The following is a 27,605-nucleotide window of genomic DNA, read 5'->3' as shown; positions in this document are numbered from 1 at the left end:
AGGAATTAATAAAACATTGACCATCCATAAAGCTGACAAAGACTCTTGCCTTTGTATGTAGAACTGAGCTCAAGGAGGACTATTCTGCTGGATCATTTTGGTGGAGTTAATTCCAAGCAGGACCTCACTGAAACATGAACCAATAGGGAGTCACTGTACTGGTGCCTCTGACCTGAAGTGCAGGAAGTCTCCTGTGTGTAAATCAGCCTTGACAGAACATATTCATTTGGAATGTGAGCTTTGTAATAAAGGCACAATGGGACTAGTGCTGGTGTACAAATCACTTTGTACACTGGAGAGTCCCTGTATGAGAACATGAGAAGAGCCATGCTGGGTCAAACTAATGGTGCATCCAGCCCAGCATCCTGTCTTCCGACAGTGGCCAATGCCAGGTGCTTCAGATGAAATGAAAAGAACAGGTAAACATCAAGTGATCCATCCATCCATTCCCAGCTTCTGGCAAACTGCAATCCCTGCCCATCTGGCTAATAGACTTGATGACCTATCCTTCATGAACTTATCTAGTTCTTTTTTTAAACCATGTTATAGTCTTGACCTTCACAACATCCTCTGGCAAGGAGTTCCACAGATTGACTGTGCATTGTGTGAAGAAATACTTTCTTTTGTCCATTTTAAATCTGCTGCCTATTAATTTCATCTGGTGACCACTAGATTTTGTGTTATGAAAAGGAGTAAACAACACTTCCTTATTTAGCAAAACTGCGAGAGTTTTGTGGCATCTTAAAGACTAACAAAACTATTTGGGCATAAGCTTTCATGGGCATAAACCCATTTCGTCAGATACCACAGAAGGTGGTACCACAGAACTCTCGCTGTTTTGCTAAAAACAGACTAACATGGCTACTCCTCTGGACTTCCTTCTTTACTTTCTCCACACTAGTCATGATTTTATAGACCTCTATCATATCCCCTTTTAGTCCTCTCTGTTCCAAGCTGAAATGTCCCAGTTTTATTAATCTCTCCTCAGATGGAAGCTTTTCCATACTCCTAATAATTTTTATGCCCTTTTCTGTACCTTTTCCAATTCCATTATATGTTTTTTGAGATGGGGCGACCAGATCTGCACGTAGCATTCAGGATTTATAAAGAGGCAATACGATATTTTCTGTCTTATTATTTATCCCTTTCCTAATGATTCCTAGCATTCTGTTAGCTTTTTTGACTGCTGCTGCACATTGAATGGATGTTTTCAGAGAACGATCCACAATGACTCCAAGATCTCTTTCTTGAGTGGTAACAGCTAATTTAGACCCCATAATTTTTATATGTATAGTTGGGATTATGTTTTCCAATATACATTACTTTGCATTTATCAACATTGAATTTCATCTGCCATTTTGTTGCCTAGTCACCAGTTTTGTAAGATCTCTTTGTAACTCTTCACAGTCTGCTTTGGACTTAACTATCTTGAGTAGTTTTGTATCCTCTACAAATTTTGCCACCTCACTGTTTGCCCCTTTTTCCAGATAATTTCTGAATATGTTGAACAGTACTGGTCCCAGTTCAGACTCCTGGGGACACCATTATTTACCTCTCTCCATTTTGAAAACTGACCGTTTATTCCTTCCCGTTGTTTCCTATCTTAACCAGTTACTGATTCAGGAATGGACCTGCTCTTTTAAACCAAGACAGCTTATTTCGCTTAAGAGCCTTTGGTGAGGGACCTTGTCAAAGGCTTTCTGAAAATCTAATTGAAAAACACTATATCACACTTGTCCGTGTGGTTGTTGACACTCAAAGAATTCTGGTAGACTGGTGAGGTATGATTTCCCTTTACAAAAACCATGTTGACTCTTCCCCAACAAATCGTGTTCATCTATGTGTAAGATAATTTTGTTCTTTGCTATAGTTTGCCTGGTACTGAAATTAGGCTCACCAGTCTAATTGCCAGGATCGCCTCTGCAGCCTTTTAAAAAAATTGACATCACCTTAGCTATCCTACAGTCATCTGGTACAGAAGCTGATTTAAAAATGATAGAACTACTAACTGTGGTTTGCAACCTGCAATTTTGCATTTGAGTTCCTTCAGAACTCTTGGGTGGATACCATCTGGTCCTGATGACTTAGTTCAGTATAATTTATCAATTTTTTCCAAAACCTCCTGCAATGGCACCTCAATGCGGAACAGTTCCTCATATTTGTCACCTAAAAAGAATGGCTTTGGTTTGAGAATCTCCCTCACATCCTCAGCCGTGAAGACTGATGGAATGAATTCATTTAGTTTCTCTGAAATGGCCTTATCTTCATTGAGTGCTCCTTAGCATCTCGATCATCCAGTGGCCCCACCGGTTGTTTAGAAGGCTTCCTGCTTCTGATGTACTTAATTTTTTTTTTTTTTGCTGTTCCTTTTTGAATCTTTGGCTAGTTCTTCAAATTCTTTTTTGGCCTTCCTCATTATATTTTTACACTTCATTTGCCACAGTTTATGCTCCTTTCTATTTTCCTCAAGAGGATTTAACTTCCACTTTTTAAAAGATGCCTTTTTGCCTCTAACTGCTTCTTTTACTTTGTTGTTTAGCCACAGTGGCACTTTTTTGGTCCTCTTACTACATTTTTTTAATTTTGGGTATACATTTAGATTGAACGTCAATTACTGTATCTTTAAAAAGTTTCTATGCAGCTTGCAGGGATTTCATTTTTGGCACCTTACCTTTTAATTTATATTTAACTAATTTCCTCATTTTTATGTAGTTCCCCTTTCTGAAATTAAATGCTGCTGTGGTGGGCTGCTTTGGTGTTCCTTCCCCCTCCCACAGGGATGTTAAATTTTATGGTCACTATTACCAAACAGTTCAGCTATCTCCACTCTTGAACCAGACTCCACTTTGTGCTCCACTTTGGACTAAATTAGTAACTGCCTCTCCTTTTGTAGGTTCCAGGATTAGCTGCTCCAAGAAGCTGTTATTTAAGGTATCAAGAAACTTTCTCTCTGAATTTCATCCTGAGGTGACATGTACTCAGTCAATATGGAGACAGTTGAAATCCCCCATTATTTAGTTTTTTCCTCTCTAATTTCCCTGAGCATTTCAGTCACTATCACCATCCTGATCAGGTGGTTGGTAGTATCACTCTACTGCTATAGTCTTATTATTCAAGCATGGAATTACTATCCCTAGAGATTCTATGGGACAGTTTGGTTCATTTAAGATTTTTACTTCATTTTACTCTAGGCTTTCTTTCACATATAGTGCCACTCCCCCACCAGTACTACCTATTCTGTCCTTCCAATATATTTTGTACCTTAGTATTACTGTGTCCCATTGATTATCCTCATTCCACCAAGTTTCTGTGATGCCTATTATATCAATATCCTAATTTAATAGGAGGCACCCAAATTCACCCATCTTACTATTTTGACTTCTACCATTTGTATACAAGTTCTTTAAAAATGGTCACTTTTTAGCTGTCTGCCATTATGTGATGTAATTGAATGGGACTCTCTTTCATTTGACTGTTTCTCATCAGATCCTACCCATATTTTATCATCTTCCATCCACTCCTCCATTCTAGGATACAGAGAATGTCCATTAATAGATCCTCCCCCAAAGGGGATCTGACGAAGGAGCTGATAAGGAGCGGATGAAGATTCTTTTTGTTGTGACAGAGGCAGTGAGGCTGACAGTTCAGTTCAGTGATTTTAACATTTATGTAGATGACAAGTAACCAGAAACACATATAAGGCTGGTGCACGCCCCATTCTTGTAGCACTCTCCATAGACTACTTTGGGAACTCCTGTTCTAATTATTTGTTTCTGTTCTGAAATCCTCTTTCAAACTTTTTTCCTGCAGCCCTGCTCTATAAATCACATTTACACTTCAGTTATGTTTTAACACATTGAGTCATAATTTATGTGTTCATTTGTTTTCCTGCATACAGCACGTGTACTCTTCTTAATACAATTGCACTCATTACACACCTTCTAAATCATATTTAATCTCCAGAATCTCCTGCTTCAATTGTTTTAATTAAATTAACCATAGCAAACTCTGTCTCATACAAGGGTGACTAACCCATGAAATTGGATTTGAGATTTTATTATTCAAAATAGCCTTAATCAGAAATGTTCCCATGCAAAGCCTTGTTGTTTGAATTCAACAGCTTCAGCTATTTTTGACTCTCAGGTCTTTAAATCATATTTTTGGAACATTTTAGCTACAGGTAGGAGAATATGCGCAAACACTTTCAAATCTTTTAAAACTTTTGAAAGATGTCCCATGAATCAACTTTAGGCTCTGATCCTACAATCATGCATGAGGCTCATTGGCATCAATGGGTAAAAGTTAAGCACATGCCTAAGCATTTGCAGGATCAGTGACTTCAATGGAACTTAAGATCATGCTTTACTGAATTGGCACCTCATGGGCAACTTTAATTCACGCTTTTTTCATTCCACGTATGAGACTGGAGCAGATTTTGATGCTTCATCATTTGTGTTGAATGGATGCATAGATATTGGTCCTTGGGTGACTCTGGGTATTTGCAGGAGAGGAGGGATCTGCAATATGGAATCATTTACAATACTGATGTCAGACATTATAGTGATGAAAGACATAATATTGGGAGGAATGACAGTTAAAGAAAAACCACATTATGCTAAGCTCAGCATTTTTATGGGTCATCTTGATGTGTCCCCAAGTCACGTGAGGATGCAGAGGCTGCATCAGTTTGTAGTGACAGGCAGGGGGGACGAGGTAGTAGTTCCAATCACACAGCAAGCCCACAGCTAAGTAAAAGTGTATGTGTATATGCAATAGAATGTAGAGATGAGGGAAGGACATCTCTGATGCTTCCTGGCCCCAGTCTTGTCAATTTTGTCATTTAGACAAGAGCAGCATTAAAAAAAAAGAAAGCACTAGCTCCCTCTGGAAATACCTGATAGATTTTTTTTTTTTGGTGGGGATGGGATAGAGGGGCTATAGTCGGGGAAAGAAAGTAAAGTAAACTTGTTTAACCGTAATTTGTCAAAAGCAATTTTGGTTCTATTCAAATATAAAAAAATGTGCAACAAAACCATCAAAAATACTATGATATAAAACCCATATGGGCTGTCCCTTCCACTACATTTAAGAATATTGGTTTCCTCCACTTATCCCCCCTGTAAAACCAGAAATCTCTAGCCCATATCTCCTGACATCTATATCAAATAGCAGTATTTTGACAACAACCAATTTAATTGCCATGTCTCCCAAGATTTCTGTTCTTTTCCTTAAATCACGGTTTTGTAACTTACCTTTTGTCCGATGGTCTTTTTTTTTTAAACCCCTTTTCTCCATCTAAATTTTCATCCTCCTCCATTTCTGTCCAATTGCAGTGTTGGTACTGCATGTGCAGCACTGCTAGACATAGTAATAAAGGCCTCCTCCACATACCTTATTCTATATGGATTTTACCCTTTGTGTAATAAAGGGTAACTGCAATGCCCTATTTGCTCCTGTCTTCCTGTCTGCAGCTGACAGCTTTTACTTCCTAAACCTCTCCTTCCTAAACCTCCTTCACTTTTATTATATTAGCACAATCTCCTCTTTTCCAAGGGCAACAGAACAAATGGGCCAAATTCATCCCAGTTATAAATCCAAAGAAGTGAAGTTACACGTAGGATTGATTTGGTTTACTTTCATTATCCTTTCACCATACCTTCATTTTAAGAAGGTATGAAACATCTTGATTACTCTCCGCTGCCCCTACTCTAAGCCATTTCAAATCCTCTCCTAGCCTTCCTATCATATAGCTTCCATTATAGAAGATGTTGATGAAATAGTTAGTCTTCAATCAAAATCCTTAGTAACAAACATTTGGGGAATTATTTTAAAGGCGCCCTATGCTTCTTAAGGGAGAAAGAATTTACTATCCAAACAAGAGCCAGCCCTAGCAAACCCTAAATCTAAGCATTATGCCCATCTCCAGTCTAAACAGCAAATCATACAAGCAGTCATCCCACTGGCTTGTAGAGGACTACCAGTCACACAATCAGCACATATTCAAATTAATGTAGTATGAAATTAATTTAATTCAAATTAGTTCTAATTAATGCAGATGACTTTCAAAGAACCTTTTCCCTTTTGGTAAATGACCCTTTGGGAAATGTATCCTAGTATCAAAATACTTGGGTAAGTGTTCTAAATGGGGACTGAGAAAAAAATAGCCAGTGTGCTAAGCAGACAGCAGAGCCGAGCAGTATAAATAGGGCCATTTAAAAGATGAAAAGGGAGAAAGAAAAAGTACTCACTGAACTTGATTCAAGTCATTTATAAAAAGCCAGGCGCTTTAGGCTATTTTTAGCTGGAACACAATCAGGCATTGAACTTTTATTTTGCTTTTTTTTATTTATATGGGCCATTGAGGCTTAAAGGGGAGGGAAAAAACCAGAGCAAAAAAAACAATGGAGTCTTCTCACATGTCACTGAAAATGAGATTAATCCTGTCTCTGTCATACAGGTAATGATACTTGGCAGCCAAAATATATTGAGCTCTCTGGTTTCTTTTACTTTACATTTTTTAACTCATTTTCTATTGGGTACTCATGTGCTGCTTGCTACATTCTGGGTTAACCGGCGTTAACATTGGCATTCAAGGCCAGAGCTGTTCTCCCATATGTGGTATCCCTCTCTGTCCAAGGAGCAAGCAAAGAAGGTCCCAGCATGTGTTTTTACTTAGATTACCTATAGAGTGGTTCCTCAGTCTTTTCATTCTGTCAATCATGTAATCAGACAGAGATGCTTTTATTGGATGATTTACCCTCCAGCACCCCCAATCAACTAAGTTTTGAGGTTCAAAGAGTTTCAGTCTGAACTGCCAGTGGTTTGTGGAACAGTTTGGGAAGTTTACAAGATTTTCCCAGAAGATACAACATTTAGGATCCATTTCAGCAAAGCATTTTAGCATGGGGTTAAGTGCATTCCTAAATCTTACTGATTTAATGGGATTTAAGTGCATGTTTATGGTTAAGCAAAAGCTCAAGTGCTTTGCTGAAGTAGGACAAAGCTTTTTGTCATACAAGATTCCTGTCCCTAAAAGTATAACCAAAGAGAGTAGCAATGAAATATTGCACCTCCACTGCAAGATTCTGTAGAATCCCAGAAGGTTCCATTTTCTCTCCATTCCTATTCAGCATCTACATGCAGCTGTTAGGTGAATTGATCAAACCATGGCCTTAAGTGCCAGGAATATACAGACAACACACGGTTCTGCCTATCTTTCACTATCCAAGCCCACCACTACCAAGGTGGTTCATTGTTTGGATGAGAACATCTTATGTATGAAGAATAGCTGGTTGAAGCTGCACTGAGAGCAAGACTGAGGTTTTCCTAGTGGGTTGAGCTACTTTGTGCCACGGCTGCACACTCTCCAGTCTCTTTTGGTCTATGGTACACACCTATACAGCTGGTCAATTAAGTCCATAGTTTAGAAATTCCTCGATTCCTCACCTACACCCTCACATAACAGCATCCATCAATAACACTTTCTACCATCCCCAGGTGGCTAGCAGACTCCAGCCCATCGTGGTGGACTAGGACCTGGCCTCTATTATGCTCATCTTCATCACCTATCAGCTGGACTACAGTAATGCATTATATCTGCATTATAAGTCATCAATCCATAGGAAAACTCTACAAAGTACAGCCCATCTCCTCAGCAACACTGGCTACCAGGACCAAATCAAGCTGGTCTCTGCTCCCTACACTGGTTTCCCATAGCATGTCTAGTCAAGTTCATGGTCTTGGACCTTATCTCCAAGGTACTTAGTGTCCTGGGCCCAGTATATCTAAAAGATCAGTTAAAACATGGGGATGAAGACCGTCATCAACACTGCTTTTCAGGCACAATGGAACTTTTTAGCACAAGGGTAAAGTTAGTCTGTGCAGGAGATAGAGCATTCTTGGGTGCTGGTCCAAGACTGTGGAATGAGCTCCTCCCACCCAAGGAAGTAAGGACCATCACAGTCTTCACCACTTCCTGCCCCAAGTTCAAGATGCAGGTCTTTGTCCTTATCTTCTAATATAAATATGCAGCAGGGAGTACACATACGTGCACGTGCACAAAAGAACATACAAGAACTCTACACAACACATACAATTCTCCCCTTGGAAAGATGAGAGAGAGTGAATTACACATAGCAAGTATCAGTCATGTCATTTAATGCACTACTGAAAAGCACTAAGATACTGCGGTGATGAAGGCAGTATAGGAGCCATATAGCATAGACTATTAAACTTTTTGTCATATCTCTGGTGTATAGTTACCAATAAGACTTGATATGTAAAATTCTAAGCAGTACCCTTGAAAACCACAATTAGGATTTATGACCTTCATGAAGTTTAAACAGCTATATGTACCTGCATTAATGCATGTTGTTAGCTCAGTAACTGCTGAATGATCAGATAAAGTTCCCTGTCCATCTGCTGTGACTATGACCTCTTCCAACTTTTCTATAAGCTGTGAACATTTTCTTTTTTTAGCTCTGCCTACATAATCATATTATAACCTGACACCAGGCAGTGTAAACTCATCTCTCTTATTTCTTATGCACAACTCCACACAAATGGATTTTTCCCCGTTGCATTTATTAAATAAAGAGAGGGAGGGAAGAATGAGGAGCTATATCCTCAGAGAGACATGCATCACCAGTTAATCTTTCTGTAAACTGATACTTCTGCTTTGATACAAATTGGATCCCACACAAAATGAGCTTTGAAGAACATGCTGAAAAAGGTTTTTTTTTTTTTTTTTTTTTCCAGAAACATGTTCCAAAGGGCACAAACCTGCATTCTTTAGGGGGACTTCCAGAGGGTTTTTGGTATGTTATTATAGGACTCACAGATCTGCTCAAATGTTTCAGGAAAGATGATCAGTTTTTTGTATTCAGTTCTGTTTTAGGTAAACACTTGTAGTAATTGCTGAACCTGCATTGATTTAATATTTAATAAGAACCCAAGAGTGGTGGCTGATACTGTTTTTCCAGCCCAGCTGGAAATTAGAGTTGAATACAGCCCTTCTTTTGGTATTTCTGCACTTCCCCATTCACTCTTCACTAGTTAGTGTGTGAGATGAGGAAGGAGATGTGATTTGGGTGGGTTTTCTCTGAAACTGACTACCTATTTTTGAAAACTTTAAGAAGATGATAGAAACCAAGTGCAAGTATATTTTCCTCTAATTTTCTTCCTACATTTTGGTGGTTCCATTTAAAACAAAGCAATAAAAAGTATTGACTTCCTTTGTTTCTCTCAATAAACACCATGAACAGTTCTTAATTCTCACTTGTGTGCATATACAAGGTTTGGCTACATGGTCGGGTAATGAGCACCGGGAATGTGATTTCTAAAGTGCATTCACATATTGCACATTAATAGATCCTTGTAGACCCTGCTGGTGTGCACCAAACATTCCCTATTGCATTTTAATGTAGTGCTGTCTCAAACAGCACTACATTAACGTGACTGGGAATGTTTAAGTGTGCAACCTCAGGGTCTACATGGACCAATTAATACACAACATTCAGCTGAATGTTAAACATCTATGGAATCTTAATAGGTAGTTTTACAAGGTAGAGTAAAAATATGGGTATGGAACATGAAGTGGTAGAAAACAGCACAAGAGAATTATAAAGTCTACTTGCAGGACAGCAGAAGTGGCATAAAAAGCATCAGTGAAATTCAGAACAGATTAGAACAGGATATTTAATGTCCGTCTGTCAACCAAGTCTTTCAACAGAATAAGTAAAATGACAAGGACAAATTGGATTATTGTCTATGAGAAAACAAAACTTGCATACATTTCAGATCCCAAAAAAACTAAGCCTCACATTGACTCCAATAATTGAGCAGTGTGTGTGAAATGTTCCTGGTGTAATAGTCAAAACTGTACAATCAATCCACAGCTACAAGAGTGTCTAGGAATGAACTCTGCATCTTCCAGCACTACAGAGAGGATCTGTCCCCATTTGCAGTATTGCTACATGTATACTGGAGGCAGCTGATGTAGCCTAGACACATAAGAAAGAAAACTTTGTATAGTTAAGGGCATCCTGCTATCTGTCTGCTTAAGATACAGCAATAGGCTTTCATTCTTTCTTGGTATTTGGGTAGAGTAATAATGCTTACCTAAAGAACCAGTCATTCTGGCACTATGGTTTATATCAATGTACTAGCTATGCTTAAGATGAATGTCTATTACAAATATCTATAACTTGCTTTACAAATACAGTACCATCTATACAAAGTCTACATCCCAGAGCAGCCAGCGATGGAACCGACAGAGAGCTAATGCTGGTTTAATCTGTATTAACTCCCAGATGTGTTTTCATGTAGAAGTTGACTGGCCCACAGGGCACAGTGCCAGGCAGGATGGCCAGTTGACTGATCTACCTGATTTTGCCCCAAAGACACTGTGGGATACCCAGTAAGGGGGATTCCGGGTTTGGGTAGGCATGATCAAGAGGGTCTTCACATGACTTCATCTCAAAGAGCCATTTATTCAAAGGTAGAAAATAATGAGGTAGAAATGTTTCTTTTCTAGATTCGGATTTCAGTTACATCAGTGTAAATCCAGAGCAATCTGATGTAAAATCTGAAGCAACATGGATTTACACCAGTATAACTGAGATCCGAACTCTCACAAAGTATTTGTTCCATACAGGACTTGTTTATATTTTGTGACTGGGCTGAAATAAGATAGAGTAAAATGGGCAAAATTATCCATGATGTAATCACACTATAATCAAGTGAGTTACACTAAGGATGAATTTGGCTGTCAATACCTTCTGACTTTGCATTGTTACCCATTTTACTTTTTCACAGCATAAAAAAAAATTAATATTTAGAACTTATTTATCTAATTATGCCAATATAGGATTTGATTCAGCAACGTACACAAGGACATGATTAAATTGCATTGAAATCTAGGCTGAGCTTCCCAGGGTAAAGAATTAAAGTCTATTTGATGATCCTTTCAGTCCTGAGGCAGAGCTTGAATTGGGCAATTATATGAGTATGTCATACCCACCATTCTAACTGCTGCTGTTAAAATTCTCATTGACGTCAACAGGGCTAAGATTTCACCTTAGAAATTCAGATGTTATTTTTGCTGATTCAAACCCCAAGTCATTTCCACCTCTTTATATTGTGCCTTAGCTGAACACTTTTTCCCCACTCCATTGCCATATATGACAGTATGAGATACAGCCCAGCTAGATGCTATTATATTGCAAAAAGCTGAAGAGCAGTTGGCTGTTTCACAGATGTGACTTTGTGTAAGTGTGCTAATTTTCAAGACAACTTTCTTGTTAAGGTAAAGACATTAGAATCAACATTTTGCACTGGGCATTAGATACAAGCTTATTATGGAGTGACCACTAGATAAAAAACAAACAATTGCCAAAACTATTATACTATATCCGAACCTAAACCACCAGAAAATATTGTTTAGTAAATGGTACAATAAAAGGACACATTTTAAGAGAATAAAATGATGCTATCTTCCCTGCAGCTTTCGACATTCTGCATCATTAGTTATTATGGTCTTGAGCCTGCCATTAAAAAGATGCAAAACCAATAAAATGTATTAGCATAATCCAGAGAATTTGAAAGATGTAACAATCCTTGGCTTTAGTTTGTGGGATCTGCTTAGTTTATTTTTCATGTGTAGTTAGAAAGCAGAATGCAGAAAGGCTAGACTTATTAAAAAACAACATCTGAAGAAACCACTTCTGAGTGAATGGAGCTTTTAAATGATATTGTGTAATACAAGACCAGTTTTGTTAGTGGAAGCAGCACACATTTTGAATTAAACAAATGAGAGGGAGTATTGCTTTTCCAACTCTGGGACAAACCTCACTTAGTGTAAATAGGTATAGCTCCATTGCACTCAATGAAACTATGCTGATTTACACCAGCTGAGGATTTGGTCCATCTGAACAAAGAATTAAAGTTTTGAAGCATGTCTTTATTCAGAAATTAATTCTGTGCACATGTGCCCTTTAAAATATGACATTTCCTGTGTTGATTTTAGCAGGATTATGGTTATTTTAGTACTGGAGAATGAAACACAAAGGGACTATTGGTTGGCTCTCTCTTATTTCATTTAAAGTTCAAATGCATTTTATTTTTATATAACATATATCCTGCAACTCCCCAGGGTTTCCATTAACACCAGCTAAAGGAAAGATTTCTTGACCTGTCACTATAGCTTCTAAAACTGGGACTCAGCACCTTTCCACACTTAGAGGTTTGCCATTTGGATTTGTGCCAGACACAGCAATTGGTCTAACAACTTCCTGTTCTCAAGGTGATGTTTTTAATAAAGTTTGCCAATTAAAAACATAAGAACAAATGCTATTCTTACTTATATTGGTGTAAATTCAGAATAACTATTGACTTAGTGGAGTTACTCTTCAGTTACACTGATGTAAATCCAAACAGAATCCAACCCATCATATAGATTACATAAAAAACAACCAGTGGATGCCAAGTCCAAAACAGAAGAACTGTTCCAGGCTGAAAACAGCCTAACCTGGAATGCCATTCATTTATTCAGACGCAGCGCTGAACATTTCTCATTTCAAAGCCTTTATTTGTTTCCCAGATAAGATTGTTCAGATTCTGCCTTGTTGATGTCCTCCACAGTAGAAGGACCTTGTTGAGAATGGACTTCAAAATCTTCTCAGCTTGTGTTTCAGCTAGCATCGATCATGGAGTTTCTCTGAGTATGTGGGAAGATTTGGACTGCAACTTCCGTTGTCAACCAGTTCCTCTTAGATCCCAACCGAATGAAACATCACATCACACGGCACAGTGGTGCTATACCTTGTTCAGCAATTATAAATCAATGAAAGAGAATGAGATCTCTTGTATTGATATGGTGGCCATATGCACTCCTGTTTTTATAGCTGTGTCAGGATTTCCATCATAATTGCCATTCCCAAAGGGTTTATAATTTGCATTGTTTGTATCACGTACCTTTGATATTGTTCTCCTGAGACACAATGTCTTATTTCATCGGAGTCTTGGTCCATAGGTGACTCATTCTTTTCTCTTCAGTTGTCCTTATCTTCGCTATAAAGGTTGCAAGAAAAGAGTGAAACAACTTTCCTTCAGTTCAGCCAAATATGGGATTGATCCAGCTCCCACAGAAGTCAGTGCAAAAAGCGTTAATTGAAGCCGATAGGAGCAGGATCAAGCCCAATGCATGCAGCTACCACCAAAGCTGAATCTTTGGTCAACTGTCATGATGAAGGAACAGTGCAATCACTACTTCTCATTCACCCCACTCCCCCCTCCCACAGAACTCACCCCCTAATGCCCTCTTCTTCTGCCAACATTGCCTCAAAGTCCTCAGTCTACATGGACGTTCCTTTCTCTTGCAGCTCTAAGGGATCCACAAAGTATCTGCTCCACTGTATATCCTGTGATTTGATAAAGTTTTAATTTTCAGCTGAAATCTGGCTTTTCTTGTATCTCAGATGTCACTTTACTGGCAGCAACACGTTTCTAAATAAATTCCTTTGGTAAGAGCTGTTGGTAGCCGCAGCCATATAACACAAATTAGAATTGAACTTACTACTGCTGTTAATCAGTCAAGTAGTTGTTTATTTCATTATGTTTCAATCAGATAGCTGCTTATTAGTATACAGCTAAATGAATGTCCCTAGAGTAACCTTGTTTGAATGTCACTATGGTAACCTGAAGCAACCATGGTATTATCCTAGTTTCCTCTGAAGGCCTGTTTAGGCTGCAGAAGTTGATTGTAAACTGATCTGAAGCTATATTTATTCTGTTTTATTGTTCTTTTCTTCTCCCCAATGACACTATGGTTATCTAAAGACCAACCCAGCTTACATTTTTTTTTTTTTGTACACAGCAGAATAAGTGGACTGGATAGGTGATGTTCTTGGACAACTGCTGGCCATGTGTCAGCCTGGTAGACAATATCCAACCACTAACTTAGAAAATATTCAGTTTGTGTCCATAAATGTACAAAAATAACCATGTTTAAATATGGCTATAGTACATTTGTGTTATCATGGCTTTTTTCTTGCTTATATGGAGTGGGGGGAGAAAAGCATGTTACAAATATAATAAAGAACCATCTTTTAATCCAGCTAGATACCAGGTCCTGATTCCAATCTAACACCAGTGAAAACCAGAAGTAGCTCCACTTAAATCAATTGAGTGACAAACAAAGGAGATCAGAATCAAGCCCCTAGTCTAATACAGGGGTCTTTAACACAGTCATAACATGTTCACACTGGGAAAAGAAAAAAAAAAAAAAAAAAACCACAATGTGGTAGTAGCACAAATACATTTCACAACTATATTAAAATGTATGGGGCCAGATCTTCAGCTAGTGTAAATTAGCATCACTCAAGAGAAGTCGGTGTTGCTATGTGCAATTTACACCAGTTGAAGCTCTGGGCCACTTGTTTTTGTTACAGTCTGGGTGAATTCTTGGCCTTACTGAAGTTAACATGAGTTCTGACACAGACTTCAGGATTTCATCCATTAAATAGAATATAATTATTTCTGACTTGTGACTTCCTGAGAAAGTGCCTCTCCCGATATTTGGGGCCAGCACTAATGTCAGTCTATCAGTGGAAACCCAAAAGAAAAACACAAAAACAAAAAGGTCTGTAAACGTAAAGTCTGTAAAGATTTACTATAGGTCCCAAGCTTAAAGATGACTTGCAGAGGAGGAAAAATAAAGAGTTTATGTCCTTTTTTTGCTGCTTTATGTACAAAGAAGAGCTCAAAATTGTGGGATTTAAAATGTTCTGCTTCTTGCTTTTCACATTTTAAGTTCAGGTCCTGTTTAGCCTGGAAGATTATAATGCAATGAGAAATGGCATCACAAGAACCATGAGAATATAAGCTGAGCAACTCAGAGAGGAAGGGACTTTCAGTCACACTGTTTAAAAGTCTTGGTTTCAAGTTTGTTTTTGTTAGCACTGGGATGTTTTGATGTTGTTATAACACAAACAAATAACTTTATTCAAGCTAAACTCTATGCTAGAAATATTGTGCTACAAGAAACTATTGAATATTTTGCTAAAATATAATTTTCTCCTGCTTGGTGATATTTATTTAGCAAAACAGTGGGGAGTAAGGCACTAACAGGTGACCCAAGTACAATATTCAAGTTCTCCTGGAGGCAGGTGTTGTTAGATGCTTAGCAATATTTAACATTCCCCATAATTGAAAGTAAATGAGATCAACCAATAAAAAGCTGCCAATCTGGTTAGAGGACAGTTATAATTGCCTGAGTTGCTGCACTTTCTATTGACTCAGTGTAATGAATATCTTATCCCCACAGGGCATGTTTATAACAATTTGCATATGACAATGAAAAGTTATCATTAAAGTGATCGATGGTCAGCTTTCAGTATTGTTATCAATTTTATCTAGTATTTGAATCTACCAAAAATTCAAAAGGATAATGATTCTCCGATGGTTATTAATAAGACAGTTCCAGGAACAGATGTATAACCAAGCATTGGAAACACAGGCATAGTGTACCCCCTTGCCCGTCTGACTTCAGGGAAGTTCAAACATTATACACACACATTTGCTTGCCAGGAGTAGTGGAGCACAAAGCATGAAGAACAACAAATGAGGTCAAATGAAGATGTTGGGGCTCAGCATTTTAGAAAACGGGGCCATGGATATAGAAGCCTAATGTTAGGCACCCACTTTTGAAAATCTTGGTTATCTACTTTTATCCTTTCCCTCATCATCATTCATCACCACCACCACCACTTCTATCTCACTAGCATATTAAGGACCACTTTTTATTCTCAAAAATGGCTCAGTTATTTTTCTTTGAAATTTTAAAAAATATTCACTTCTGAGAGAACATATCTAGCAAATTTCAGCCCCAAAATTACAACACTGAAATGTTACTATACACACCTGAAAACATTCCCCTAAAACTGAAGTGTTAGGTGGAGAGACTAGCTGCACATACTATAGACACGTACTTTTTAAACGCAGCAGAAGCTCACTGACTTGCAGGTTGCTAATCCACATTTTCAATCTGATTTTTGTCTCGGTTCAGTCCCCCTAATTTCACAGTTTTCTTATCGTTATTAGCCAATTCATTGTCTCAAGCAACTCACAGGAAAAGTCTCGTCTGGCTTTTTTACGTCTTCCCATTCCTGGTGTGGATTCTGACTACACTCATGACAAATGCTGCTGAATAAATTTAGGCACAAGTTTTCTGAACTGTAATCAGAACCCAGTTAGGATAGAAAAGAAAAACAATACACTTCAACATTATCTTGTCCGTCATAAAAGAAAAGTTAAAGCAGTAAATTAGGGATGCTTCCTCTGGGCCCTATCCTAAGCCTAATGAAGTCAATGGAAGGACTCTCATTGACTTCACTGGTCTTTGAATAAAGGCCTTAAGATATGGAGGCAGGTCTGGGGGGAAGCAACCTTTGACTGACGTTCACCTTACTCAAGCCTTAAAATGCCATGCTTCCAAATCTCAGATGCCCAGGAATCTGGTGATATCATCAAAAGTTTCCTTTCAAAGAATGGAACAAATCTACCTTTAAGCAAGAAAAATCTTAAATGTTTAGCTTATGGCAAGTGGATGTGGCAAGACCCCTTCAAGTGATTTCATTAATTTATACTTCTCATGTCAATTACAAGGGAAAAAACAGGCCTGATTTGAGGCCCTACAAATAAATTCAAACATATTTTCACATGGTGTAGAATCAGTTGAAGCCAATGATTGGACAGGTGATGCTTTTTTCCACAGTTCATCTCCACTTCATTGATTCCAACAGATGCTACAGTAAGTTATGCAGATTGGTCTTGCCAATGACTACACAGTTTTGCTCTTTGGGGCCCAGTATTTTCTTTCCACCTGGCTTTCAGTCTAAATAACAAATCCGTCTATACTCTTTAGTTGATTTCCTGGTTCCACTCCAAGTGATACCACCAAGATGTGTGCACTCTGGATGTGCCCTCCTTCAGCTTGAATATAGTTGATCTCAATCAAAGCCAGTGCACTGGATAAATTCAGCTCAGCCAAATGCACCTGATCTTCTATGTTCCTACTAACTTACTCTATATTTTCATTGGTGGCAATTGTTTTGAGAGTCTGAATAATAGTTCCTAGTTAACACACAGGTTGTGGACAACAGAATAGCATAACTGAGGGATATTGGTGGCACAGTGAATGAATAAAAAAGCTTTTCACTTCTGAAAAGCTGGGTTCAACTCCTGGTTAAGTGAGCTTCTAGTGAAAATTTGGGTTTTCCTCATAATGGATATTTGTGGGCATCACAAAACCACCAAACAGCTCATCATAGCAATCTTGGCTTGGGGAGGAATAGCATGGTACTGCAACTCACTATATGCATCATCAGTCTGTGTGGGAAAGTCTGCACAGCACTTGTCCAACAATGCTTAACTCTGATCAAAAACAGTCTCTCCCTCAAATTGGCACATAAACACTCTACTGGCCAGTCTATCATATCTAAGATCCTTCTGAACTCTGTGTGTATTTTCCCCACTCTTCTTGCACTTTATACAGGAAGCCAAATTCAGTCTTGGTGTAAATCATGTGAAGTCAATAGAAATGTGCCTGCAATGAATTTGGCCCACTATACACATGGAAGGTATTATTTAGGAGAAAGAAATTGTGTGGCAAGTGGGAAGAAGGAGGCATGAACTTGACAGGAGTGGACAGCGATGGTCCCACTCTGGGGAACCATTGTGCCAGCAATGGGCAGCATGACTCAGGGAAGGTCTGGGGTAACACACAGAGAGTGCAATTTACGGCTGCTAAAAAGGAGCAGCATACACCATCCCCTGGGACATGCACTAATGTTAAAAAAGAAAATTAAACACACTCACTTTAGCCCTTTTCTTGCTCCCACACGAATTCCCAGCTTCCACCCCAGTGTCCTTACAGTCTTCTTCACCCAGCCCCAACATTCCATCTCCTCTCCCCATACAGCTATGCCATTTATTCATGCAATTAATATGTAATATAGATATAAACGGATGACTTCACTCATTTCTTAAAGTAGACAACATGGAAGAAGTGGGTCTCTGCGGAGGATCTGAACAAGGAGAGGCTAGTAGCTTTGCATTCCATGGGAAGGGGTTGCATAGAAGGCAGTGCAGACAGTTGTGGCAGAAACAGACAAACAGGACAAAGCTGATTTCATTGGTGGTGCACTGAGGGCAAGGAGGCCATGTGACAAGGGCAGATAAATAGGAAGGTTACCATGTAATGTGTGATATTTCATAGTGCAGAGTATTTACGCTACTTCCTTATCTACCAGCCTGCGGGCATATCTGCACTGCAAAGATATCTGCATTTAACTCAGGTTAGTAGCATACGAGTTAAAGCCTATAGGGAAGTTAAAAGCAGAATTGCTGTGTCTTCAGTGCTATTTTAATCCAATTTAGCTAAGCCAAGCAAAAAACACGCCTTTTTCTGCAGAGTGGACATGCCCTTAGTAAAGGCTGATCCTTTTTAAAATCTATTTAACATGTGTGCAAGTGACAGAGAACCCATCAACTGTTAGAACCAGTAGGCCCAGTATTAAAGGAACTTCAAGATTTTGGCAACCTGGGGATGGTACCAGGTACCCAGCGGGGTTTGGTTTATGGATCATACAATAACCCAAAAGCAGATGTCTGCACTAAAAACAAGGTCTCTTGTCCTGAGTGAAACTGACACTGGGTTCAGTGTCCAAGTAATGATTTTTATTAAATGTTTCTACTGTTCTGAGAAACTCAGCAGGACAGGAAGGATAGCGAGTCTTTCCTTACACACAGATATCCTGAGACTCAGGAACAACGAGAAAAGGAAACAGATAATGAATGCAATAATATAGTCAGTCACAAAAAAAGATTTGTCACTGTTTCCCCACGAGTCAGGACTTGTGGAAACCCCTAATTATATGTCCAGTGTTTGAGTTCTCCTGCCTGTTGTGGGTTAGGTTGGAATTTCCAATCCTATGTCCTTGTAAAGCCAGATGAAACAGCAAACACACTGACTGCTTTGCCTTACTCACCAATATCATCTTTGAGAGGACAGATGCTCTTGTTTACCATTTTCTCATTTGTCAAATTCTCTACACTGTTGGTTGTTGAGCTCTGTTTTACTATACAAGACTGTCTCCTTTCTTCTGCTCTTTGCTTTTGCTATTTTATTCTCCAATTTACTCACTTCTTCTATTGACAGACTGGCTACTGTTTAAATAGTTTCCATTTTGCATTTGGAAATGTTCCTCACAGCTCACTGAGCTCTCAGATTCTTAGATTTCATTAAAAGTCAATGGGACAAGTGAGTTACTGAGGGACTGTGGAAAAACTCTTCAGTAAAATGAGATACACAAAATGTTTATTCAGCCAATTCAATTCTATTCACTTGAAGCTCATCTGTTCTGTAAGAATTTCTGGGGACAATAGTTACATCCACCATTTCGTTTGGGTATTTACTATCTTCCAATCACTTAATAAAATGAAGGCAATTCAATTCACAATGAAGTAGACTCAAAAGCCCAAACTGATTAAATGCATTGCAATGCAACATAAATTGCATTTCCAGTTTTAGTACAGCTGATCTCTGAAGAATTACTTCACTATAAGAGCACTACACCATATGGTTACAGTTGAACAGAGCACTTAACCATGTGCTTATCTTTAATTTGACTTTAATAGGAATACTCATACGCTTAAAGTTAAGCACATATTTAAGTGCTCTGATCAGTTGGGGCCAAATATCATTTTAATGATTACGTTATTTTATCTAGCATATCATATTAACATCTATTTGAGACTTAAAGACATATTACCAGGTCATAATTTGCCCAGATTTTAAGCTTTACAGCCCTAAATCTGCAAGATGGTGCACACTTTTGACTCCTATTGAATGAGGGTTGAGGGTTCTCTACACCCAGGTGGCTCTGGTCCCAAAAGAGCAGGCATTTGCCAAATCTCAGACCAAAAGAAATGTTTCCACCCATTTATTAAATTCCAATGGAATTTTTGTTAAACAAATACGCATTCCCTTGCTGGTTGCAACCTGCTGTTGCAAGTTCATACATAAGCAAGTGCATTCTTGCAAAGCCACATTATAGTCATGACCAAGAAAAGTGAAAGTGACTAGAACACAAAAGTGCAACTGGCCGCATTACTTTCATTGTCCAAATCACAGTTGCTAGGAGCAGCTCTTTAAATGCCATGAATAATACTTCAAGTGAACCGGTGGGTCTCCAGCCAATAGAGCCAATAGTGCACATTCTGGGGAACTTCTTGGTGGTTTTTCCAATCTTTAAAGGTAAGAAAAAATAAGCTAAAATTCACCAGAAACTCCCCAGCACCTTTCAGACCCACCCCTTATTTGAAAAGTCATTCCTTGTAAACATTGTGTTCATAGCTCTCTGCCCCATGGCTCTGTTTCCTCCGTAGCTCTTCACAATGACTTCCCTTTTTCACATTCCTCTGATTCCCCTGTTGCAGGGCAGGTAATTAACCACTGGAGCAGATTACCAAAGGATATGGTAAATTCTTCATCTCTTGGAGTCTTAAATACAGACTGGCTGAGTTTTAAAAAGCGATTTAAAAAAAAAAAACAAAACACAACCATGAGTTATTGGCCTAGATGCAGGAATCACTGGGTGAATTATGACCTTGATAGGCAGTAGGTCTAACTACATGATCATATTGGTTCCTCTCGCCTTAAAATCTATGACTTTGAACCTGTGTATGCTTAAGCACATGCTTAACTTTACTGCTGTGAGTAGGAATAGTCATGTTAGTAAAGTGAAGCATATGCATAAGCATTAGAAGCATCACAGCCTAAAAATATATGAAATGAGAAAAGGAAGCAAGCATCTTTATGAGAAGTCAATTAGATTTTAAATATTTTCATGCTATTGTAACAGGGTAACAGAGTTCTTTCAACTATAATTTTTAACTTGACAGTGTACCGGTTATGTTTTATAGCTGAGTCTTCACAATAAAAACCATTTTAAAAGAAACATTTTATTTAAAAGATACCTTCATGTTCTGAATCTTGAGCACGACTGATCTCCAGTGTAAACGGACGTGAATGGAGTTACGCTGGTGTAAATCTGGAGTAACTAAAAACAAAATCTGGCCCTTTGAGATTAGCATTTGGGGTAGATCCATCCTTGAAGGAAAATTTGGGGGAGAAGGGGGAACCCTCCAAACACCAGCTTCTAACCTCAAATGTAGGACGTTTTGAGATAGATAGGTGTAGTAACTAAGCCTGAAAAAGTAGAGGAAAGATTCTATAGCGCCTATTTGTGCGCAGCTTATTATACTGTCCACAGGTTTTTGTTAAGTGCAATTACACTTTGTCATCCTACCTAAAAAGAGTAATCACCATGGCAACCCCTAAATCACATGGCATTTACACCTGACACCAGTCTGGCTTGAAAATATCTTTTTAAAGGCACACACACTTCAAATTTGTGTATATGTTGCAGTGGCTCCAATATAAAATAATTGTTTTTTGTATTACAAAGAAAATATTTCCCCATTTTCTCTTTCAGCTAAAAAATGTGAAAAAAGAAATCAGTGATTGCATAAAGGAAAAGAAAGAGTGATGGCGTCAGTGAATAGCTGGCTTGTAAATAATGTATAATTTTTTACTGTACTATAACTGTTGTGGAAACACAGCCTCATTCTGTCTGCTAGAATGTGCACTCAGACTTTTTAGGGAAAAATAATGTAAATATGGCCCCCATCCCAGGGTACTTGAGCTCTTCTCAAGCACTGATAAAAATGGAAAACACATTATCTTTCTCCTGCAAGCTGGAAAGGAATAATCAGCTTCATTAGGTCTGTGGGCCTTTTTGGGTGCAGAATTTACTGAGAGAAAGTTATTTTTGTAGAAATGAGGTCTGCATTTGGCTCTGAAAAGGAGTGTTACCTCCAAGATGGGTCTTGACCTGAGATACAGTCTGCTATTGCACTGCGGAGACAGTGCATGTGCGATAAAAGAAAACAAGAAATTGATAAAGTCATGGTCAGTGTAGTTTTATGATACAGGAAGTGATTCTGAATGATGACAATGTATGTTTTATTTCTACCAAATTTCAAGGACATTTTCATTTATTTACAGGTTACGGACAGTGTTCAAATTGTACTTTTCTTTTACCGAATGTCCCTAAATTTATGGACGGTTGGCAACCCTGCTGATAGAGTGAACAGAACATCCTAGAAGTTTGCTGAAGTCTCTCTCCAGTTTTCATGGCCCCGTTCATTCCTACAGCTCAGTCAGAGCAACCTTCAGTTCTTTTCCAGTTATCCTTCCTCCTTTCTTGTACCTTTGCCAAAAGCCTTGTCTCCATTTTGTTCCTAGCAAGGACTAGCAACAAAGGTGAATGAAAACAATCCCAAACCCTAACCTCCAGGCAGATCTCAACTACTCACCAAAATATTTCCCGATGGGCTGGCTTGGGTATTTTCTATTTTGTTTTTTTTTTCCCAAATTATCATCCCTTTTATAATTCTTAATAATTCTGGTTTATATACTTAATTTTCCTTTAAAAATAATTATTGCCCTTCACTTTGTTTCCATCTTCATCATTATCCACTCCATCTTTCTCGGTTTTGTTTCTCAAATGGAAATTTCAAGTAATTCACACGTGCAGGTCATTTATCATGTTATTCCTCCATAATTACCAGGGGTGACTGCTATGGCCTTAAGAACACCCCAGATCCAACTGGCAAAGGGTTCATTACTGTGTCTCAGCAACAACGAACAGGCCTGACAACTCACTACATCTACCACACCACTGTCATAGTATTTATCCATAAAGGATATAAGATATCTAATAAAAGCTTATGGCCTACTGATCCTCAGTCATTGCAAGATGCATGAACCACTATGTAAAGATTTTACACACACACACACACACACACACACACACACACACACACACACACACACACACACACACACACACAGTTCCTAACAAGTCTGTAATATGTCAGAATATTACCACAATTTCCCTCCAGCCTTACAGTACATATCTATAAGCATGCTACAGGCCTGATCTCAGGCACAAGGGTCCCATTAACTTCAATAGTATAGCATCAGGTCCTATTTGCTTAAGTAAGAGTCAAACGGTGGCATTTAAATGTGTTATTTTTTAGAAGATGAAAGTTAGCTTCATTCTATTGTATTGTTTACAAGTGTTCTATGTATAGATATAATTCTGGTGTAAATGGTACTTTGGGGTGGCAGCACATAAGAACCTAGATAGAATGATATAACACAATAGTTCGAATATATTCAGAAGTCAAAGTAACAGATTATTAGGAGATTATTGGAAATTAATTCCTTGAACAGGAAATGGAATTTTAAAATCTTTAAGGGCTTGATTCTGATACTTTACTCCCGGAGAGGCCCCATTGCCTTTGATGGATATTTGAACCTAGCCCTTAATAAAATTTGTTATTGTGATCCTTGTACATGTATTGCAAGTTTTAGGAGTCCAAGTAAAGGCTGGGTGGGGTGGGGTGACAGTGAGAGATGAAGGATAGTATGGCCTCTGACTATTTATTGACACGTAAGAGAGCAATAAAAATAAGTCCTTCCTGAACGGTGTGTTATGGGACAATGTACTCACTATTATGAAATGCACAAAAATAGAGAGAGAGAGTCCCTGCCCTGAAAGAAAAAGTTTAGTAGTGAAGGGCTAATTAATTACACAGTCCAATCTAGTCTGGAAGATATTCGAAAGCAAACACTGAGGAGAAGTTCCAAAGGTGTAGCTGAGTTAGTCTGCTTCTAGCAAAACAGCAAGAGTCCTGCGGCACAATAAAGACTAACACATTTATTTGGGCATAAGCTTGCATGGGCAGAAACTGTGCATCCAGTGAAGTGGGTTTCTGCCTACGAAAGCTTATGCCCAAATAAATGTGTTAGTCTTTAAGCTGCCACAGGACTCTCGCTGTTTTACTGAGGAGAAGGGAATGCAAAGCGAACCAACGAATAGAATATCAGATTATATCAGCGATGTCAGAATGAAGATCCATTTGTTTTTCGTGTTAGTTCTTATATTTAGAGTCAGTGTAAAAAGAGTGAAGGTCAGAAATCTGATGAATGTATGTGTTTACATTCTGTCCTAGGTCATTATACATTTTTGCTGACAATAAGACTATGAGCCCTTCACTTCATACAGCTGCTTTTGTAATTCCACCTTCACAGAACCTTTGTTAACACAGCAGTCTTTTAACGCATATTAAGCTGCATGACACTATTTGTAGGTCATTATCCATTGCTACTGTCCAAACATTTATGGCTCTCAGATACAAAAGGGTGAACAATTATATATGCCAATTTGCATTTCTATTAACACACACTTTATGGAGATGCTAAACTGGGGCCTTGTGTTATCCAGCAGCAAGTGGTAGAGAGAAAAAATCACTAATAAATAGATGGCTAAAGATTTACTCACACAACTAAACTGGAAAATAGCTTCTGAGGCGGACTCTCTTCTCATGCTGGTGTAAAACTATAGAAATTACATTGATGTCTATTGGGTTACGCAGGTTTAAAACCAGCATGAGGGCAGAGTTAGGCATGGTATGTCTAAGAGAACTAACAGAACAGAACAAAAAGCTGCCTTTTGGGCTCATCTTCTGGATTCAAATGGTAGCTGAGGATTTTGTTTCCTGGGTTCTGTCTTAGTGTTAATACCCAATGTTAATATAAAATGACAAAGCCAGGATTCTCGGACAGATTTATCTTGAACTATCACAGATGTGGAAGCTGCTTTCCCCCCCCCCAGTTGAAAACAGCACACAGAAAGTTCTCCAAAGCATGAAGAAAGAGTGGGAAAAACTCAACCCACTGCTGCTGCTCAAACTCATGTGATTGCTTAGGCTCAAAAATGAATTAAGACAAACAGGATAAATGCATCCCTAGAGGGGGCTCTATAATATTCATTTATCTGGCAGAAGACCTGATGAAAACTGGTGGTCCTTTGGAAATGTACCAGGAACTGTAATCTGCTAAACTCTTAACACCTTTCCACAATTTGTTTAGGTATTAGTGAAGGATCCTGCATAATTTATTAGATAGTGGATGCTTCTTATAGCATAGTAAATTGGAGAAGAATAAGTGATGCAGTAAAAAGGCTCTTCACTTTCCAGTTACAAGACCAGTCCATATAATTAGTTATGATAAGCTCTCCTTGTTCAGCCAAGACCTCGCAGCTAAAATGAGGCAAGGATATGGACAATTTAACCTCACCTAATCTGTGTTTTTTATTCTACAGGAGTCTGTGAAGACTAAGGGGGTGGCGGCACAGGTGTAACTGAAGGTGAGATTTGGCTCATTTTGTTTAGTTTAACCTGGCCATTGAGGTGGTGAGTGTTTTTTCTAAGAGCTTGACTCTGTATAAAAGTCAGTTGCATATGATTTGTTTTTTCCAAATCTGGACTTTCCTGGTATCTATTGAAATAGTTTTGGTTTAATCCAAGTACAATGAAGCTTTCAGTGATTTTAATGTGGCCTGTCAAAATATAGAAATAATCTTTCATGTAGCTTTCAGGAGGCAGGAGTCTTATTTACATATTACAGAGTATTGCCCAAACAAACATCCATGTACTTTTCAGACTTTTGTCTGCCTCCCTTTGAGTAGGTTAGATGTGCCTTTCCCAGCCACTCCTAAGATTAAATACAAAAAGTTACTGACATAGCACTGTCATGGGGTCTGATACTCCACACAGGCCTTGAATGGGCTAATGTGGGCGTGAGAGGTCAATTAACGTACCAGGCTGCACCTGGAGAGGGAGCCAGACTTAATTAAGCATAAAGTCCAGCTGGGCAGGAACAGGCTTATAAGACTAAAAAGAGGAAGTTTGTAGCAGAAAAGTGGCTAATAATTGTTACCACCTATGGAAATAATGCCATCTGCTACCTGTGTAACAATAGCATGGATTCCGGTGCATGTCAGAATACCTAGAACTGAGATGGCTGAAAAAGCAGTAAAACAAGCTCTTAAAAAATTGACTAGGTGGATATTAGGGTACCCTTAAGTAGACAAGAATTTATTAGCGTGGTCATGAAGGAGCTTGCGAAGGAATGGCAAGGACTATGGACTAAGGAAACACAAGGATAAAGGTTTGGTGATGTATGCTCAAAAAAATCAAAGATAATACTGTACTCCACAGTCAGGACAGACAAACTGAAACACCATTTTTAGAGTGGTAGCAGGTCGTTGTGCTTTAAATTATAAGTTAAACTTATTAAAAAGATACAAAGACGGGCTGTGTGATGTGTGCAAAAACCAAAGAAACTGCTGATCATGTTCTCTGGCATTGTGGACAATAGCCTATGGAAAGGCAGTTTCTTTATGAAAAATTGAGTTGGCTGGGAAACTCAGACATTTCCCTAACGTCACTAGTGAGAACATCAGAAAAAAAAACAGTGCAAAAAAAGCCGGACTGCAGTTCCTTAAGGATACTAGAGTAAAAGGATACATATAAAACACTTGGCTGAAAATGAATGAAGAAAGTGGCAGTCAGAGTCTCATATGAGGAGGCTGCTGTGCCAAAAGACAAAGAAAGACAAAGAAAAAGGGCATAGGGAGAGAGTGTGCAGTCACCTCCTGGGAATAGAGGGGTACTAAGGAGGAAGCCCAGGAGGAAGGAAAAGGTCCTGGGATCCTAGCCAAACAAGGAGAAAGCTGGGCAGAAACGCTTGACTTCAGGGGAAAGGAACACCCCTGGGCAGTGAGCCGAGAGAAAAGAGCAGGACTTGGGTGAGGGCGTTAAAAAGGGAGTTAAGCCCTGAAAGAGGGCAAGGCTAGGGATGCTGGGATATGGAAGAAGGCTAAGTCGAAAGGGGAAAGGAACAATAAAAGGGGTTTGCAGGAAGGAATCTGTACTCTGAGTCTGTCCCTGAAGAGGCCAGCTGGGGAGGAGACTCCTAAAGTAGACTTTGGAGAAGAGAGGTTCCAGAGAAGCTGCCCTTGAATGTCAATGGCTTGGGAGGACATTAGGCTCCAGGGAGAAGGCCCTGAAGGCAGCACTCTGTGGTAGAGTGAGGAGGAACTCTGCAGAGCCTGGGTGTGGGGGAAAGCGTGACAGAGGATTGTTTCTAGGAAGGCTAAAAGTGTTTTTGTTCCTTTGAGTTGGACAGGATTACCCTAGAAGTGGACTGAACTTTGTGACTTGGCCAGAGGGCCAAGTCACAGAAGCCCTAGTAAGAGGCAGACGGCCAGCAGGAGGCGTTGAAGATGAGGACCCCTTGTAGAATAGCTATGGTTGCTCTGGGTGCTGAGCATGCAGTATTACCCACAAAATAAGGCAATTCCAGATTATGGCTACTCTTGTCACAAGCCCTGAGCCAAGAACACTATATAGGTATGCAGCCCGAGCTGCAGACCAGAATCAAACTGTGCCTCAGAATCATAAATCTGGTTCCAAGTTCCCACATTGCATTCGGATGCAATGAAGTAATCTCTGCTTCTTCCCTGTCCTTACCTAACCAGCTCCCAGCCACCTGCACAGGATGCAGAACAGCAGCCCTATGGAGGAGGCTGTCCCCCTGCAGCTCACAAATGCAGGTAGCCTGGGCAAGGGAC

At 39.0% G+C, this 27,605-nt stretch overlaps 1 protein-coding gene across 6 annotated transcripts in view; it reads right to left on the bottom strand.

Moving 5' to 3' along the window:
• Positions 1 to 27,605, bottom strand: part of PKIB (cAMP-dependent protein kinase inhibitor beta) — a 92,690-nt gene that overhangs the window by 21,530 nt on the left and 43,555 nt on the right. For 2 of the 6 annotated variants that reach the window (XM_067546680.1, XM_067546676.1), the window contains exon 2: positions 12,973 to 13,068. The exons of the other annotated variants lie outside the window; for them this stretch is intronic. The gene's annotated coding sequence lies outside the window, so the exon portion shown is untranslated. The remainder of the gene's footprint in view (positions 1 to 12,972; positions 13,069 to 27,605) is intronic. 6 annotated transcript variants of the gene reach the window in all.

Source organism: Emydura macquarii, unplaced genomic scaffold (genome assembly GCF_026122565.2).
Source record: "Emydura macquarii macquarii isolate MOO-44397 ecotype Brisbane River unplaced genomic scaffold, CSIRO-AGI_Emac_v2 contig_1146, whole genome shotgun sequence".
Taxonomy (NCBI): domain Eukaryota; kingdom Metazoa; phylum Chordata; order Testudines; family Chelidae; genus Emydura; species Emydura macquarii.
Note: the sequence above shows the minus strand (reverse complement) of the source record. Positions and strands in the feature narration are given on the sequence as shown.